The following is a 5,261-nucleotide window of genomic DNA, read 5'->3' as shown; positions in this document are numbered from 1 at the left end:
GTGCAGATATCTTCTCAAGATACCGATTTAGTTTTCTTTGGATAAATATCCAGAAGTGGGAATCCTGAATCATATGGTTCTATTTTTAATTTTTTGAGAAACCTCCATGCTATTTTCCATGACGGTGCTGATTTACATTCCTACCAACAGTGCACAGAGATTCCCTTTCTTCCACATCCTCGACAACACTTGTTATCTTTTGTCTCTATGATAACAGCCATCCTAACAAGTGTGAGGTGACATCTTACTGTGGTTTTCATTTGCATTTTCCTGATGATTAGTGATGTCCAGCACTTTTTCATATACCTGTTAGCCATTCATATGTCTTCTTTAGAAAAATGTCTACTCAATTTCTTTGCCCATTTTTTAATTGGGTTATTTATTTCCTTTACTGTTGAGTTGTATGAGTTCCTTATATATTGGTTCAATATAAGTCTCAGTGGCTGGTGTTGTGAGGATTAAAGGGAAAGTGCATTGTAAATGGTAAGGATCTAAGCAGAGCTTGACTGTCATTAAATCATAATACAGACCAGCTACTTCAGGACTCTCTTTGTTCTATAAGCTTCACTGCTGTCCTACAATAGCTCCAAGCCTGTTTATGAGGTTAGAGCATGGACTTTGGAGTAGAACTGACATGGAGTTTTCACATATTAGTTAGATATGCTTGGATAAGTTACTTGTCACTTCATATCCTTGTACCTTTTTCTCTATTTATTATTATTTTCTTTACCGAAAAAACTGCCTGCATCTAGAGCAAGTTGCATTTCAAACTTAACTTCCTTGAAGCTGTCATGACTTGACCTCTGCCCTCAGGCATAGTTCATCATTCTCTCCTCTGGGCCACCACTGTACCCTTGTTTCAGCAGCTCTACCCCTGTATTCCACACTTCTGTGAAATGTGTTTCATGTAATTCCTTAAATCTGAGATGTTTTCTCTTGTACCTGGGCCTTCATACATGCTATGCCTTTGACTAGAGCATTATTTTCTGCTTCTTTACATATCATTTCCTCATTCTTAAGTATCTTAGTTAAATGTTTCTTCCTTGAGAAATAATTTCTCTTAACCCTGTCATAACCCGATCACAGTTACTTGTTTATTTTTCTGATTTTTTTTTTTTCTGATAGACTGTAAGCTCCATAAAGGCAAAGGCACATTTTTTGTTGTTGTTGTTTGCTATATCTTCAGTGCCTGTCATAGCGTTTGGCACATTATGATCACTTAAATATTTGTTTGAGAAATTAATGTATTGGATTTAATATGGAGTCTTTTGGAAAAATTATTGGGTGTGATATGAACTTTATGTTTGTGAGACTATTAGAAAGTAATAAGGTTTATCATATATATATATATACACACACACACACACACACACACGCACACACACACACACACACACACACATGCACACATATTTGTATATGTGTATTTATATACACACTCATATCTCCTAGCAATTACAAAAGGGATAGATCTTACTAGCCAAATGCTAAATTTTCTCAATTTTAAATGTTTTGTTATCCAAGAAAGGGAAAATAGGTAGTTTAAGGCAAGGGAGACATTTCTGAAACATACTCCATAAAACATATAGGAAAGGCCCAGAGAATAGAGTTGTTTTGGAGTAGACCACTATTACATGCTAAAGAGAAAGTCTCCTAAATAAACCAAAAAGTGAGATAGATAAAAAAAAAAATTAATATAGTCTCTCATACTCAGTCTCACGTTAGTATTAAGATAGCTATATTTTAAAACAGAAAAAAAGCTACTGTCTCTCAAAGAATAGGTGAGAAGAGATTGAGGATTAAGCATTACTTTGCTAATGGCCATCTTCAGTCATTAAAAATGGCTCGAGAATAACTTCATGAAAACTCAGCAAGACAGCAGCACAGAAGAGGGAGAGACAAATTTGCAGACTTGCCAAGCACGGGGTTTCTTTGCAGTATATGCTCTGCTGAAATACATATTGTAGAATTTTTTCTTTGAAGATTAGAAAACTTCATAGGAATTGTGTTAAGAAGAAAAAGTTTCTGATTGAGCAGAGATATTTGAATTTGTTGACACCATGTCTCTGAATGGTTATATAAACACTGATATCAGGCATTTTTCTCCTGTGAGTCCACAAACTCAAAGATTATTGCATTTGCTTACTTAACTACCTGACATAGATGCTATAGAGAACTGACATAGGTCACAGCACATTCTCTCACCAGAATTTTTGGGAAAATTAAAACAGATATAAAACAAATACATGGCATATTTTGTGCATTTATATAATAAAAAAATTGAATCTGGAAGTTGGATATAAGTAGCAAATATTTCACGAAATCTCTGTTCTCAGTAAGTATCTACCAAATTAACCAATCAGGGTTGGAAGAAAAATCTAAGAAAAAGAAGAATAGTAATTTCAAAGCCAGAGATCTGAGTTTTAATGTCTGGGTTTCCTGTGTTCCTGTGTCATTATCCAGTTTTGGTGGGTACCTTCATATATTTGTTAAACACAACATGTCCAATATAATATCATTTCAAAATATAATGAGTATAAAATGATTAAAATGATAGTTTATTTTCTTTTTTTATACCACATCTTCAAAATCCAGTATTTATTTTATACTTGTAGCTCTTCTCAATCCAGACTAAGTACTCAGTGTCCACATATTATTGGATGTGATGTGAATTTTTTGTTTGTGCCTTTTCTATTGGATAGGACATGTCTGGCAGATGACATAGAGATTGTGGCATAGCTATTAGATGGGAAAACTCTGGGTGGCTGAATGACTATGGATAAGTGTCACATACCACTGATCTACACTGAGATGTAATATGAGTAAGAAATAAACCTTTGTTAAGCTATTAACATTTTGGGGGTTGTTTATTATCAGCTAGTGTATTGTGGAAGATTAGATTATTGTGCAACAAATATTCACTTCCTTTCCTCTTGTTTTCTCTTGAAACTCCAAGAGGAGCATGCTTTCTTGCCTCATTGATGTTGGACTTGCCCATGTGATTTTCTTTGGCCATTGGAATGCTTAAGGAAAAAAAGAGTGCTGGTTCTAAGTCTAGGCCTTAAGACTTTTATGTGACTTTAATTAATATTCTTTGAGCTTTTTATCTCTCCTCTTTAAAAAAATGTGAACCAGATGCTGCACTGGTCCCAGAAGAATGAGAAACACATTAAGAAGTCATGAACTGAACTTGAGGTCAGTAGTTAAGCTCAGCTGAGTCCAGTCTAGATCAGTTGAACATCAGCCAACCTGCCGATGTGAGAGCAAGTAATAAATGCTTATTGTTATATGCAGCTGTATTTGGGGATGGATTTTTGTCTAGCATTATTGTGACTGATAAACTACCCTAATAGAATTTTCTTTCTCATGGAAAAATCTCCACCCCACTGCCAATTCATAGTTCTCCCTCCTTGTTTTTTTTTTTTTTCCCATGTTGCATCTCTTCCATTCTTTTCTTCCTTTTCATAATCCTCTATTCCATACCCTTCTAAGTTAGCATCTGGTGTTGATTTACTTTTTCTCTTGTAATTATTTACATGTGTCACTCAGTTAGCCAGTGTTTTCTTACAACCTGAGATCTGGGTATACAATCATTTATTATTTTTATTTTTTTTACTCTTAATATCTTCCAGACACTCTTATAGTCTAAGGCCACAATAGTGAACAAGAGCTGTTCTCATAATATGTACATTTTGGGGACAGGGTGTTCATAAATAATACACAAATAAAAACACCTAGGGATATAGTATTGCTAGAAAGAAAAATGAAGAGATGGTTAGAGGTTAGAGATGGAGGGTGGTTATTGCTATAGCAATGGTTTTATAAACCCTTTGTTCTATACCCTGCAGAAATCTAAACCCTTTCTGGGATCTTTGCCTACTGCCAGGGGCTTATATTCTTATACTTCTCTGTGGCTTCCAACTGCTTTCACTGAATTAGTTCAGTTTAAGGATTATTTTTGTTGTTTTGTTTATTTCTGCTCTACCTTGCATTAACTGAGTTAATTAAATTAGTATCACACAAACTATTCACACAAAGGCCTTTATGTGTACATAAGACTTTACTTATGATGTTGAGAATATAACACATAACACATAATTGTGTTATGATGAATAACACATAACACAATTTAAAATTCAATATTAGCTATTCCTGATTCTAAAAGTCTTAGAGCTGGACCCTAGCCTCCTGCCGTAATATTTCTTTGCCTATATTTTTCTCTCTATATATTTTTTACTTCGACAAGGCAATGTAGCTAGCACTCACCTATCCGTGGTTATAACAACCCAGGCCCCACAGTTTCAATATAAAAAAAAAATTAATATAGTCTCTCATACTCAGTCTCACGTTAGTATTAAGATAGCTATATTTTAAAACAGAAAAAAAGCTACTGTCTCTCAAAGAATAGGTGAGAAGAGATTGAGGATTAAGCATTACTTTGCTAATGGCCATCTTCAGTCATTAAAAATGGCTCGAGAATAACTTCATGAAAACTCAGCAAGACAGCAGTACAGAAGAGGGAGAGACAAATTTGTAGACTTGCCAAGCACAGGGTTTCTTTGCAGTATATGCTCTGCTGAAATAAATATTGTAGAATTTTTTCTTTGAAGATTAGAAAACTTCATAGGAATTGTGTTAAGAAGAAAAAGTTTCTGATTGAGCAGAGATATTTGAATTTGTTGACACCATGTCTCTGAATGGTTATATAAACACTGATATCAGGCATTTTTCTCCCATGAGTCCACAAACTCAAAGATTATTGCATTTGCTTACTTAACTACCTGACATAGATGCTATAGAGAACTGACATAGGTCACAGCACATTCTCTCACCAGCATTTTTGGGAAAATTAAAACAGATATAAAACAAATACATGGCATATTTTGTGCATTTATATAATAAAAAAATTGAATCTGGAAGTTGGATATAAGTAGCAAATATTTCACGAAATCTCTGTTCTCAGTAAGTATCTACCAAATTAACCAATCAGGGTTGGAAGAAAAATCTAAGAAAAAGAAGAATAGTAATTTCAAAGCCAGAGATCTGAGTTTTAATGTCTGGGTTTCCTGTGTTCCTGTGTCATTATCCAGTTTTGGTGGGTACCTTCATATATTTGTTAAACACAACATGTCCAATATAATATCATTTCAAAATATAATGAGTATAAAATGATTAAAATGATAGTTTATTTTCTTTTTTTATACCACATCTTCAAAATCCAGTATTTATTTTATACTTGTAGCTCTTCTCAATCCAGACTA

Source organism: Pteropus vampyrus, unplaced genomic scaffold (assembly GCF_000151845.1).
Source record: "Pteropus vampyrus isolate Shadow unplaced genomic scaffold, Pvam_2.0 Scaffold115, whole genome shotgun sequence".
NCBI classification, from domain to species: domain Eukaryota; kingdom Metazoa; phylum Chordata; class Mammalia; order Chiroptera; family Pteropodidae; genus Pteropus; species Pteropus vampyrus.
The sequence above is the reverse complement of the archived record's forward strand: the minus strand, read 5'-3'. Positions refer to the sequence as shown.